At 51.9% G+C, this 14,190-nt stretch overlaps 1 protein-coding gene, 1 long non-coding RNA gene and 1 pseudogene across 2 annotated transcripts in view; all 3 read left to right on the forward strand.

The window, feature by feature from the left end:
• The first annotated feature begins 1,717 nt into the window (after positions 1-1,717).
• LOC134808958 (uncharacterized) lies at positions 1,718-12,513 on the forward strand. Its single transcript, XR_010153251.1, has 3 exons — positions 1,718-2,382; positions 4,664-4,796; positions 12,350-12,513. It is a non-coding gene; the product is annotated as an uncharacterized LOC134808958 (long non-coding RNA).
• On the forward strand, positions 8,726-9,903 carry LOC112206059 (kynureninase-like; annotated as a pseudogene).
• A 729-nt stretch (positions 12,514-13,242) lies between the features above and the next one.
• The window catches only part of EPN2 (epsin 2), a 119,975-nt gene continuing 119,027 nt past the window's right edge, over positions 13,243-14,190 (forward strand). Inside the window, exon 1 of the mRNA XM_063798910.1 lies at positions 13,243-13,435. The gene's annotated coding sequence lies outside the window, so the exon portion shown is untranslated. The remainder of the gene's footprint in view (positions 13,436-14,190) is intronic.

A 14,190-nucleotide genomic window follows, 5' to 3' on the forward strand; every position in this document is an offset into this window, starting at 1 on the left:
CGCATCCTCCGATACACACTGGCCCCTCCAGCTCCACTTCCCCCTTTTTTTTTTTTTTGAGATGAAGTCTTGCTCTGTCGCCCAGGCTGGAGTGCAGTGGCCCGATCGCGACTCACTGCAACCTCTGCCTCTCAGGTTCAAGCGATTCTCCTGCCTCAGCCTTCCAAGCAGCTGGGACTACAGGCGCCCACCACCATGCCCGGCTAATTTCTGTATTTTTAGTAGAGACAGGGTTTCACCGTGTTGGCCTGGCTGGTCTCCAACTCCTGACCTCAGGTGATCCGCCCACCTCAGCCTCCCAAAGTGCTGGGATGACAGACTTGAGCCACCACGCCCGGCCTTTTTTTTTTTTTTTTTTTTTTTTTTTAGACTGAGTTTTGCTCTTGTTGCCCAGGCTGGAGTGCAATGGCGTGATCTCAGCTCACTGCAACCTCTGCCTCCCAGGTGCAAGTGATTCTCCTGCCTCAGCCTCCCGAGTAGCTGGGATTGCAGACATGCCCCACCATACCTGACTCATTTTTTATTTTTGTTAGAGACGGGGTTTCTCAGTGTTGGTCAGGCTGGTCTCAAACTCCTGACCTCAGGTGATCCGCCCGCCTGGACCTCCCAAAGTGCTGGGATTACAGGCGTGAGCCACCGCGCCCGGTCCGGCTTCACTTCTTTAAGCACTCACCCTGTGCTAGACAACTGACATTCCGCGTTGTGTTTATTGTTTATTGCCTGTCCCCTCTATGTCAGCTTCCTGAGGCAGTGACTTTGCTCATCGTTGTCCCTGCGGTATCGCCGGTGCCCAACTCAGTATCTAGCACACGGTAAGTACTCGGGGAAGAGTTGTGGAGGATACATTTTGCGGAAGGGGAAACTGAATCTCAAGGAAGGAAGATGATTTGCTCGAGGCCACATGAAAATTAGAAGGCAGGAGAGGGATTTGAGCAGGGTCTGTGGCTCCGAGACCGAGGCTCCTCTCCGGGTGACTCTTCCCGGGATTCTGGCCTCATTTGGACCTCCAGGCCCCCGACCTGAGCCTGGGGCAGAGCTGGGACCCAGGCGGGCGAGGCTGAGCGGCTAGCTGAGAGTCGCCAGCAGAGGGCGCTGTCTACACGTGTCCGGGCGCAAGGAGGCACCAGTAGGGCTGAGCCTGGGGAGACAGAGAGAGCGGCGGGTTGTGGGGTGGTGGGGCAGTGGGGCGACAGGATGGGGAGGAGACTGAGGCAGGGGGTGCTGTGGGAACCTACAGGAGAACTTTACCAGCTGGATAAAGGCAGGTTTCCCAGGAATTTATTTTTAAACTGTATGCTGAAAAATAAATGGGAGGTGGCGTTTGAGAAAGCGAAGCGTGTTCCAGGTGGAGAGAACAGCATGTGTGAAGGCCCAGAGCCGGCCCCCGGATCTTTTCAGAATGCATCTTGGTCAGGGGAGGATGGTCGGCCAGGACACATGCATGGCCCCCTGGAGTCGTGCAGCGCTGGCCTCGGTGAGTCTTCAGGCACAGATTGAGGCGTAAAGGAGGTGCTCCTGCCGAAATTTAATTATGCCCAGGCATGGTATCCCAGCATTTTGGGAGGCCAAGGTGAGAGGATTGCTTGAGGCCAGGAGTTCGAGACCAGCCTGGGCAACATAGTGAGATGCGATCTCTACAAAAATTTTAAAAATTAGCCAGGTGTGGTGGCATACACTTGTAGTCCCAGCTACTCTGGAGGCTAAGGTGGAAGGATCACTTGAGCACAAGAAGTGGAGGCTGCAGTGAGCTGAAGGGGCCACTGCACTCCAGCCTGGGTGACAGAACAAGACCCTGTCTAAAAAACAAACAAAGAAGTAAATGCCCTAGTCTCAGGTATTCTGTTAGAGCAACACCAAACACACTAAGACAGGGAGGAAGGGGCTGGGTGGGCTCCCACAGTCCTGTCCAGCCACTGGGCCCGTGCAGCACAGCACTTCCCGGGTGCATCAGCATTGAGCCTTTCCTGAGTGCTGCTGCCATCTGTCCTCCAGTTATGAAGGGAACAAGAGACCCAGAAGGGGTGGGGCTGGCCCTTGCTCACAGCCCTGGGCTGCAGCCCTTGTACAGAGCTGCCTCCTGGTCAGCCACGAAAGGCTCACTGGAGGAGGAGGGGTAGGTCAGGCCTCTTCCTGGCCTCAGAACAGGATATGGGTGGGGGATGTTGGTGTCTCCTACACTGGGGTCTGCCCACCTTCTTCCCCCAATGTTCCTCCATCCTGCTCTGAGCGTTGTGCAGAGGACCCTGGACTGTGGGGTTCATCCTTTCCTAGGGAGCTTCCAAGGGCCCACACAGCCTGCTCCCCGCACCCCATGGAGGCGCAATGATAGCAGAATTACTGACACTGTTAACCTGCTGGAGTTGGAACCTGGAGTCCTGGAAGGTCAGAGGTCAAGCTGGGGGGCTGGGGGCACGGCCTGCACTGGCCACTGCAGTGCAGAGAAGCTGAGGTGACCTCAATCTGAGAGACTGGAGACCAGGGTTGGGTGAGGGTGCATGGGAAACGGGTGGATGGGGACTGGGTGAATGGGTACTGAGTGGATGGGGACTGGGTGGATGGGGAGTGGGTGGATGGATAGTGGGTGGATGGGGACTGAGTGGATGGGTACTGGGTGGATGGGGACTGGGTGGATGGATACTGGGTGGATGGGGACTGAGTGGATGCGTACTGGGTGGATGGGGACTAGGTAGCTGGATACTGGGTGGATGGGGAGTGGGTGGATGGATAGTGGGTGGATGGGGACTGAGTGGATGGGTACTGGGTGGATGGGGACTGGGTGGATGGATACTGGGTGGATGGGGACTGAGTGGATGCGTACTGGGTGGATGGGGACTAGGTAGCTGGATACTGGGTGGATGGGGACTGAGTGGATGGGTACTGGGTGGATGGGTACTGGGTGGATGGGGACTAGGTAGCTGGATACTGGGTGGATGGGGACTGAGTGGATAGGGACTGGGTGGATGGGGACTGGGTGGATGGGGATTGGTGGATGGGGACTGGGTGGATGGGGACTGGGTGGGTGGGGACTGGGTGGGTGGGGACTGGGTTGATGGGGATTGGTAGATGGGGACTGGGTGGATGGGGATTTGTGGATGGGGACTGGGTGGATGGGGATTGGTGGATGGGGACTGGGTGGATGGGAACTGGGTAGATGGATACTGGGTGGATTGGGACTGGTGGATGGGGACTGACTGGATGGAAGGAGGGCGGGGGCCAGGTGGGGCCAGGTGGGGCCAGGCAGCCTGCCTGCTCTGCTGAGCAGCCTGGACCCAGGGGCTGCCTCTCCCAGGCCTCAGTCTCATCGTCTATAGAATGGAGTTTCCAGAGATGGTCTGAGGCCCCTTCCAACTACCTGCAGTGTGCTGGGTCCCAGGTCCACAGGAAGGACTGGTTCCTAGGGTCTTCCTTCCCAGCAAATTGTCCCTCCTGCTTCTGGCAGCAAAAGCTTCCCAGGATAATATTATCAATAGTAATATTGTCCCCCCTCCTCCTCTGCCTCTTCTTGTGTTTCTATATTCCAGGAACTTTCCTAAATGATTCATTTATTTATCAAATAATTTAATCCCCCACAATCCCATGAGTAAGAGACATTTACTGATCCCTTTTTATAGTTGAGGAAACAGACTCAGGGAGGGGAGGTGACTGGCCAGAGCCACACAGCTGGCAATCTGGCTCCTGTACTTCCGCATCCCTGAGGTCACTTTAGTGCCCCTGCCGCATGCCAGGGATAAAGAGACCCAAGACCTTACCGCAACTCACGGAGACCTATGTGGCTGCATGTGTCACCCCCAGGCAGAGTGACCTGAAGGGCCCAGGGAGGGGCCTCTTTTCATCCTGGGGACTGCCAAGCCCTGGAGTCCAGCTGGGCACGGGCAGTCAGCCTGGGCTGGGGGATGGTGCCTGGCTGCTAGGATGCTGGTCCTAGCATGGCAGGCATGGGTTAAAATCCCAGCTGTGCCACTTTCTGGTGTGTGATTCCAGGCACGTGACCTTTCTGCTTTGTGCCTCAGTTTCCCCTTCTGTGGAACGGGGATAATAGCAACACCTCTTTTATAAGGCAAGGTGGTTGTGAGGATTCAATGAAGCAATACACGAAAGCACTTGCCTGCTTGGTCCCGTGGGTTCTCCATGGGATAGGGAACCCATGGAAGCCACGCCCAGCTAATTTTTTTGTATTTTTTTTAGTAGAGACAGGGTTTCACCATGTTGGCCAGGCTGGTTTCAAACTCCTGACCTTGAGTGATCCACCCACTTCAGCCTCCCAAAGTGCTAGGATTACAGGCCTGAGCCACGGCTCCTGGCTGTTTGTTTTTTGAGACAGGGTCTCACTCTGTCGCCCAGGCTTGAGGGCAGTGGTGCTATCATAGCTCATTGCAGCCTTGATCTCCTAGGCTCGAGTGATCCTCCCACTTCAGCCTCCTGAGTAGCTGGGACTACACGTCCACACTACCATGCCTGGCTAGTTTTTTATTTTGTAGAGGGGGGATTTCACCATGTTACCATGGTCTTGAACTCCTAAGCTCAAGTGATCCACCCACCTCGGCCTCCCAAAGTGCCGGAATTATAGGCATGACCCACCACGCCCAGCCTGAATGGCCACTTTTGATGGAGCACTTACTATGTGTCGCTAAACCCCTCTGAGCCTCAGTTTCCTCCTTTGTAGGTGGGACTTGCTCAAGGACTCACTGCTGGCCTTGGGGAGCAGAGAACTCAGGTCTTTGTGATTCCGAAGTCCAGGTTCTTCCACCTGCAACTGCAGTTTCCAGAATTGGTCTCACCCCAGGAGGATCAGCCAGGTGATATGAGATTCTGCTCGGGGCTGTGAAAAGGGAATGGGAAGTCAGGGCACCCTGCCTGGTCCCACACTGATCCACCTGGGGTACCCATCTGAGAAACAGGGGTGGAGACCAGACTGGATGATGCAAATGGCATGTGGCATTGATCATTGGCCCCTCACCCTGGCCACGGCCTCTAGGTGGGCAGAGTACACTCCCTGTCTCTTGACTCTGGGCTCAGCCATGTAACTTGCTTTGGTCAATGGGATAGCAGTGGCTATAACAAGACCAAAGGCTTGAGGTGCACTTCCACAGTGGAGCTGTCTTCTTGGCTTCTGCTGTGAGAAGATTGTCCCCCTGAATGGCTGCCGGCCCTTCAGCCTCGCCCCGCCAAGAGACACATGGAACAGCCAGAGCCCAGCCTAGAGCCTGTATCCCAGCCTAGCCTGAGGCAGAGCCACCCAGCCAAGACCAACTGACCTTCAGCTAACCTGCAGATGCATCAGGGGGAATTAAATGATTGTTCTAAACCACTGAGTTTTGGGGTGGTTTGTTATGTGGCATTATTGCAGTGATAGCTAATACAAGCCTGGTATCACTCTACAACTCTTGGACTCTGAGCTGCATTTACATCCTGAATCCATCACTTACTGAGAATCAGGTCTTTATTATTATTATTAATTTTACTCCATCAATTTCAAGTTTTCCATAAGAGACATAGACAATGTAAAGGTCAAAGATTTTGGGCGACAAAACAGAGATAACTACAAAACCTCTGGCAAACAACAGTTGCTACCTTTGCACCAAGCTGAGCTCTGAGCTTCCTGACAGGCACGGCAAAGAGAGGAAGAACATGCACTACTCATATGCTGGGGAGCATTAAGGTCCTACGGGCTGCGTCCCATGGGCTGGCGACCTCCCACTGGGGCCCTCTTCACATTGCTGTGGGATCCCAGCATTTTCCCCAACTTTCCTCCTTCCAGACCCTGCTCCAGTATCACCCCAACTTGAAGCCTTCCTGGCTGTTAGAATTTCTTACAGCAGATTGCCTCTGTCACTCATTAGTTCATCCCGTATCTGCTGGCATCAACCTATGTTGTGCTTAGAAAAGACTTATAGAGGCCGGGCGTGGTGGCTCACGCCTGTAATCCCAGCACTTTGGGAGGCCGAGGTGGGTGGATCATGAAGTCAAGAGATTGAGACCATCCTGGCCAACATGGTGAAACCCTGTCTCTACTAAAAAAATGCAAAAAAATTAGCTGGGCGTGGTGGCGGGCGCCTGTAGTCCCAGCTACTTGGGAGGCTGAGGCAGGAGAATCACTTGAACCCGGGAGGCGGAGCTTGCAGTGAGCTGAGATTGTGCCACTGCACTCCAGCGTGGCGACAGAGCGAGACTCTGTCTCAGGAAAAAAAAAAAAAAAGAAAGAAAGAAAAGAAAAGATGTATTGAGGCTGGGCGCGGTGGCTGAAGCCTGTAATCCACCAAGGTGGGCGGATTGCCTGAGCTGAGGAGTTTGAGACCAGTTTGGGCAACATGGTGAAACTCCCGTCTCTACTAAAATACAAAAGAAATTAGCCAGGCATGGTGGCATCCGCCTGCAGTCCCAGCTACTCGGGAGGCTGAGGCAGGAGAATGGCTCGAACCCAGGAGGTGGAGGTTGCAATGAGCCGAGATTGTGCCACTGCATTCCAGCCTGGGCGACAGAGCATGACTCCATCTCTAAAAAAAAAAGAAAAGAAAAGAAAGGACTTGGCTGGGCACGGTGGCTCACGCCTGTAATCCCAGCACGTTGGGAAGCCAAGGTGGGCGGATCACGAGGTCAGGAGATCGAGACCATCCTGGCTAACACAGTGAAACCCCGTCTCTATTTAAAATACAAAAAAATTAGCCAGGTGTGGTGACGGGTGCCTGTAGTCCCAGCTGCTCGGGAGGCTGAGGCAGGAGAATGGCGTGACCCCAGGAGGTGGAGCTTGCAGTGAGCCGAGCTTGCACCACCGCACTCCAGCCTGGGCGACAGGGCGAGACTCTGTCTCAAAAAAAAAAAAAGAAAAGAAAAGAAAAGAAAAGACTTATCGAGTGAATAATGAATAAATGAATGAATGAGGAAATGAATTTACAGATGGGGAAGTGAATTAATGAAGTTAAAAGCAAGTACATGGAAGAAAGTGTTTGTTTACCTGAGTCTGATTAGGGGAAGGAGCCCTGAGTGGAGGCACTGTCGTTTGAGGTGGTCTTGCCTATACGTTTGTAAAGAATGCTTGAGAAGTTTCTTGAGGGGTTCTGGGAGCTGAGGATCACATAAGAATTCTAGCTGAGAACAATTTGTCAGCTGTCACAGTGCAGAGCATCATGGTTGAACTCAAATGCCGCCAAGCAGATGACGGGACACTTTCCACCTAGTTCAGGAACATAAGCTAAGGCACTTCAGGGAGGTTTATTTTGTTTGTTTGTTTTTAATTTTTTTGAGACAGGGCCTCGCTCCGTCACCCAGGCTGACTGCAGTTGTGCGGTCTTGATTCACTGCAGCCTGGAACTCTTGGGCTCAAGGGATCCTCCCACCTCAGCCTCCTCAGTAGCTGGGATCACAGGCTTGCACCACTATGCCGGCTAATTTTTTAATTTTTTTCCAGAGAGGGGGTCTTGCTTTGTTGCCCAGGCTGCTCTCAAACTCCTGGCCTCAAGTGGTCCTTCCACCTCGGCCTCCTAAAGTGCTCAGATTACAGGCGTGAGCCACCGTGCCCAGCTGGGGAGTATTTTTATGTCCCCAAAATGCAGGATCTGCCTCCAGTTGATTTATCTTTAGTGAATAAGGATGAAAATGCTATCTATTTCCTGGAAAATTCTCTTGGCCTTCAACCAAAAATGGTTAAAACAGATCTTGAAGAAGAGCTAGTTGAGTGGGGCAAAATGGGAGCCTATGGTCACGAAGAAGGCAGCATCCTTGGGATACAGAGATGAGAGTATTGTAGGCCTACAGAAGGACTATAGGAGCCTACGAGAAAGAAATAGCCCTAGTGAATGCGCTGACTGTTAATCTACATCTTCTACTGTTACCCAGGGTCTCACTCTGTTGTCCAGGCTGGAGTGCAGTGGCACAATCACAGCTCACTGCAGCCTCAACTTCCCAGGCTCAGGTGATCCTCCCATCTTAACCTCCCAGGTAGCTGGGACTACAGGCACACACCACCACGCCAGACTAATTTTTGTATTTTTTTGTAGAGATGGGGTCTTGCCATGTTGCACAGGCTGGTCTCGAACTCCTTGGATTACAGGTGTGAGCCACCGCGCCCAGCCTTAGTCCAGTTATTGTTTAAGCCTATACCAAATGGTATAAAATTCTTATAGAAGCCAAAGCTTTCTCTTTTAATCATTATACTATTGAGTCACAGCTACGACTCCATGGAGTTAACATTGAGGAAAGGGGATTATAAAGCCAAGACGGGGGAGGAAACCTTAAGAATAAAGGATATTGGCCGGGCGCGGTGGCTCATGCCTGTAATCCCAGCACTTTGAGAGGCCGAGGCCGGTGGATCACCAGAGGTCAGGAGTTTGAGACCAGCCTGGCCAACATGGTGAAACCCCGTCTCTACTAAAAGTACAAAAATTAGCTGGGCGTGGTGGCAGGCGCCTGTAATCCCAGCTACCCTGGAGGCTGAGGCAAGAGAATCGCTTGAACCCGGGAGGTGGAGGTTGCAGTGAGCTGAGATCGCGCCATTGCACTCCAGCCTGGGGGACAAGAGAGAGACTCGTCTCAAAAAAAAAAAAAAAAAAAATTAGCTGGGTGTGGTGATGCATGCCTGTAATCCCAGCTACCCAGGAGGCTGAGACAGGAGAATCACTTGAACCCAGGAGGTGGAGGTTGCAGTGAGTCAAGATAGCGTCACTGCACTCCAGCCTGGATGACACAGCAGGACTCCATCTGAGAAAAATAAATAAATAAATAAAATAAAATAAAGGATATCCCTGAAGCAATTGAGAAGGGAGGAGGCTCAATTACAGCAATCCTGTTCAGTGGGCTGCATTTTTATACTGGGCAGCTCTTTAATATACCTGCTACCACGAAAGCTGGACAAGTGAAGAGATGTTTTGCTGGCTTGATCTAGCATGTACAGTTGGAAATGCTGAACTCACTTACATGACAGAAGAGTTGACTTTGCCCACTGGTGTTCCCACAATAATTTGAATGCAGGAGCAGGAGGTCTGGCAGGTACTTTTTCCATGAAAAGCATGCCCGTATGATTAAAGCTGTGCTGCTGGGGTGGTTTGGCTGTGAACTCAGCACCAGATTTGAGATGGATAACCAACTGCAGTTAATCCCTGGGGTTAGTGTATTCCAAATTTCAAATCCTCCCATTTTGTTGGTCTGTTTCTTACAGTTTAGAGATCTTTAGGCAGGCAGCGATTAAAGCATTGTGGAGAAAATCTATTTTGCTGACTGGTTATCTGGAATACCTGATCTAGCACTGCTATGGCAAAAATAAAGCAGAATCTAAGAAGCCAATGGTGACCTGGAGGTGACCATTACTCCATCCCATATGGAGGATCAGGGCTGCCAGCTGACACTAACATTTTTCTGTTCCAAAGAAAGATGTTTTCCAAGAGGTAGAAAAAAGAGGAGTGGTTTATGACAAGTGGAATCCAAATGTCATTCAAGTGGCTCCAGTTCCTTTCTATCATTCTTTCCATGATGTTTATAAATTTATCAATCTGGGCTGGGTGCGGTGGCTCACACCTGTAATCTCACCACTTTGGGAGGCCGAAGCCAGAGGATCACTTGAGCCTAGGAGTTTGAGAACAGCATGGACAACATAGTGAGACCCTGTTTCTACAAAAAACAAAAACAAAAAATAGTATTTTTAATTAGCCAGGCATGGTGGCACACACCTATAGTCCCTGCTACCCAGAAGGCTGGGGCAGGAGGATCACTTGATCCCAGGAGATCAAGGCTGCAGTGAGCTGTGATGGCACCACTGCACTCCAGCCTGGGCAAGAGAGTGAGACCCTGTCTCCAAAAAAAAAAAAAAAAATTATCAATCTGCTCACTTCTGTACTTCACTCTGCAGAAACAAAAATTTGCAGTGTTTTCTAGAACAATTTAAGCAAATTATACTGAAAGCTGATGTGTGTTTTTTTTTTACCATTATTCAATTTTTAGTTATTGAAAGTATTTTACAATTGATTGCATGTAGCTGGCAGTAAGTAATATACTTTACAGAAAAGAAAAATAAGTAAATGAAACAATAAGTAAGCCTAAGGAGTGATGGGGGGGCTAAGGAAATTGCTTTTATTTTATACAAGTTTATTGAAAACCACCTGTACTTATCCCTGAGAGAGGATGCAGATATGGCCCCTGCTTATTAGAAGCACAGGTCTGAGGGGGGGAGGCAGATCCAGACCCAGCCAATCATGGCTGAAGGTGATCAGTGCTGTGACAAAGGAGTCCCAGGGACTGAAGGGCCCAAGAAAGCCCCAGTCCATCCTGGAGGTCAGGGAAAGCTCCCTGGGGATGGAAAGAAATGGGTTGCATAGGAATTTGCCAGGAGAAGAGGCGGGAGAAGATGGAGCAACATGAGCAAAGGGTGAGGAATGAGAAGAACTAAGCAAATGTGCAGGAGAAATAAATGGAGCTTCTAGAAATTTAACACCTAGTAACATATTAAAAACTCAATGGAGAGTTTAAACGACAGTTTAGACAAAGCTGAATAGAGAATTCATGATCTGGAAGATGGATTTGAAGAAATTATCCAGAATTCAACCCAGAAAGAAAAATAAATGGAAAATGGGGGTGGTGGGGAAAGAAGAATTCAACCTGAGAAAGCTGAAGGAGGAGGAGGAGGAGGAGGAGGAGGAGGTGGCAGCAGTAGCAAGGAGAAGGAGAAGAAGAAGGAGGAGGAGAAGGAGAAGGATGAGGAGGAGGGAGAGGAGAAGAAGAAGAACAAGAGGAGGAGGAGGAAGAGGAGGAGGAGAAAACAAAGAAAAAAAGTGGTTAGGAGCCAGGGAGAATACAACAGGAAGATCTAACATAGGTAGCAGTTCCAGACAGAGAAGGGAAAACGAGACAAATGCAATATTTGAAAACATAAAGTCTGACATTTTTTTCCATATCTAATAAGCACCACCAAATGCACAGATTCTAGAGATCCAATGAATCCCAAGCAAGATAGGTAGGAAGAAATTCATGTCTGGACATATTGTAGTGAAAATATAGAACACCAAAGTCAAAGAGGAGATCCTAGAAGCAACCAGAGAGAAAGCAGAGGAGATTCTTTAAGTGTTTCAGTGTTGCAACAGTGAGATATTCAAAGGCAGGGAGTATAGGGAAATGGGGCTCTAGTAGAGCCAATTATTAAGGGTGATTTTGAGCCAGAGGAGTGATACGATGAGATCTGTGTTTCAGAATCTGAGTATGGAAAGCCAGGTGCGCTGCTCAAACCTGTAATCTCAGCACTTTGGGGGGCCAAGGTGTGTGGATCGCTTGAGACCAGGAGTTTGAGACCAGCCTGGGCAACAGAGTAAGAGACACTGTTTCTTTTTCTTTTCTTTTCTTTTTTTTTTTTGAGACAGAGTTTCACTCTGTCACCCAGGCTGGAGTGCAGTGGCGTGATCTCGGCTCGCTGCAACCTCCGCCTCCCAGGTTCAAACGATTCTCCTGTCTCAGCCTCCCAAGTAGCTGGGACTACAGGTGCCCACAACCAGACCTGGCTAATTTTTGTATTTTTAGTAGAGACAGGGTTTCATATTGGCCAGGCTGGTCTCGAACTCCTGACCTTGTGATCCACCTGCCTTGGCCTCCCAAAGTGCTGGAATTACAGGTGTGAGCCACCGCTCCTGGCAAGAGACGCTGTTTCTACAAAAAAATAAACAAAAAAAATTAGCTGAGCATGGTGGCATGTACCTATAGTCCCAGCCATTTGAGAGGCTGAGGTAGGAGGATCACTTGGGCCCGGGGGCTCAAGGCTACAGTGTTCGCACCACTGCACTCCAGCCTAGTGTGCAGACTGGAGTGATGGAGTGAGACTCTGTCTCAAAAAAAAAAAAAAAAAAAAAAAAAAAGGAAAAGAAAGATGCGGTTCTACTCAGCGTCATCTGATTGCTACCCTGTAAAAGTGCAGCCCCAGAGTTCTGAGCTTCTGATATCCCAAAAGAAATGGAAACAGGTGGCCCCTGGATGAAGGAGGAGGTCAGGGGTGGCTGGAAGGCAGGTCCTGGGGAGTGTAGGGGCTGGAAGAAGACGGAGGGGGAAGGTGTGGTAGACACTATTATAATAGCTGACTGATCCTTGTGTACCATTCCCAATTCCCGTCTTCCCTGCTGCTTTCCACTGTGGAGGCTGGAAAAGAGAAACTACTTACCTTCTCAGCCTTTGTTGCAGCTGGGAGTGACCATGTGACACAGTTTTGGCCAATGACATCTAAGGAGTCTCATTAGATCTCATTATGTGTGTGTGGCAGGGGTGGGGGTGGGGGGTGAGGGGGGCGGGGTGCCTGGGAGATTATTGACGAAAGTGACAAATGCTTTCAATTAACCCTGAAAGTAACCATTCCTTTTCCTTTCTGTCTTAAATGCGGAGGCAGATGCAACGCCAGGAGCAGCATCAGCCACGCTGTAAACAAGGGGGAAACCCCAAGCGCATTACAGAGGACGTCAGCCCTGCCATCACTGGGCTGGGGAAACAATGCCAGCCATGGCTGGTCTCCAGGTTCACAGTGATAGGGGAAATAAACCCTTATTTGTCTAAGCCATTGTGATTTGTTTTCCTTTTTTTTTTTTTTCAGCCACTTTACAGAAGAGGGATATTTGTTAAAATTCAGAAGGGGAGAGAAAAGGAGAGACTGCGCAGGTTGAAACGGTGGTGGGTAAATGTCAAAGAGAGAGAGACTTTGTTTGCAGGTGGCAGGGGCCTGAGCACGATTTTGTCACAATAGCAGATTGAGCACAGGATGTGCCAGGCACAGCGCTTTATACTGATCGACGCGTTTTAAAAATATTTTGTAGGCCGGGCGCGGTGGTTCACGCCTGTAATCCCAGCACTTTGGGAGGCTCAGGCGGGCGGATCACGAGGTCAGGAAATTGTGACAATCCTGGCTAACGCGGTGAAACCCCGTCTCTAGCAAAAATACAAAAAATTAGCCAGGCGTGGTGGCACGCGCCTGTAGTCCCAGCTACTCGAGAGGATGAGGCAGGAGAATCGCTTGAACTCGGGAGACGGAGGTTGCAGTGAGCTGAGATCGCTCACTTGAGATCGCGCCACTGCACTCCAGCCTGGGCGACAGAGCGAGGCTCCGGCTAAAAAAACAAAAAAAAAACCCCCAAAAAAACAAATTTGTAGAGACGGGGGGGGGGGGTCTCACAATGTTGACCAGGCTAGTCTCAAACTCCTGACCTCAAGCCGTCCTCAGGCCCGGCCTCCCAAAGTGCTAGGATTAAGGCCTGAGCCACCGCGCCCAGCAGAACGCATTTAGTTCTCACTGCAACTTTCTGAGGCAGGCTGTGCTGTTATCCCCACCACACAGAGGGAACTGCGGTGCTCTTCTTAGACAAGAAAAGCGCCAGCCAGCGGGTGGTGAGGCAGGATTTGAACTCGAGCACACGGAGCCCATCCAGTCCCGATGGACTGACTCCTCCGTCAGCGGAGGAGGGAGCGAGTCGTTAGGTGAACAGTGAGTGTCTCAGGGTCCCGAGTGTGAGGTGGGGCGTCTGACGTGTCGCGGGGTCCTGCCTGGCCGTGTCCGGGCCGAGGCAGGGGAGGACGATCCCGGGCAGGGCAGCCAGCACTGCTCTCCCTGAGGGCCGGGGCTGTGCGCGCTGCGCGGTCTGTGCGTGGGATACGCCGGGCCCCGCCTCGCCTTCCCGCCCCGTCTCCCAGTCCTCCGCCCTGGCCCTGCCATAGGGAGCCCGGCCCGGGGTTTCTGCGGCTGCCGCAGCCCTGACAGGGGCCGGGGACGTGGAGGGAGCGGGCCGGCGCTGGCGCAGCCGCAGAACTGTGCAGGAGAGAGAGACTGTGACCCCGGTGGCCCTCTCTGAGTCTTGGTTTCTTCCTCCGTGAAATGGGGCTTGAGCAGCGCCTCCTCGACGGGGAAGAGGGCCCGCAGAGACAGCGCGCCAGAGAGTCCAGGGCAGCGCAGGGAAGGAGCCTGTGGATCCCTCCCAGGCCCATCCCACCGCCGATCCCGCCCAGGGGCGGCCCAGAGCATTTCCTGAAGGGCCTCAGGAAATACCAGGCCCCCGCCCCCAACCCTCCCGCCACCCCCGCCGCCCCCGCCCGTCCGCCCGCTGGCGTCCAGCTCCCTGGCCGCCCCTCCCCCGCCTCCTTCCGGCCGGGCCCCTGCTCGCATCTTGGCTTGCTGAGGCTGCGGGTCTTGGCCGGGGCTTCGAGAATCCCCCGCCGCCTCCCCTTCTGGAGGTATCTGCGCCG

Source organism: Pan troglodytes, chromosome 19 (assembly GCF_028858775.2).
Source record: "Pan troglodytes isolate AG18354 chromosome 19, NHGRI_mPanTro3-v2.0_pri, whole genome shotgun sequence".
In the NCBI taxonomy this organism is placed as follows: Eukaryota; Metazoa; Chordata; class Mammalia; order Primates; family Hominidae; genus Pan; species Pan troglodytes.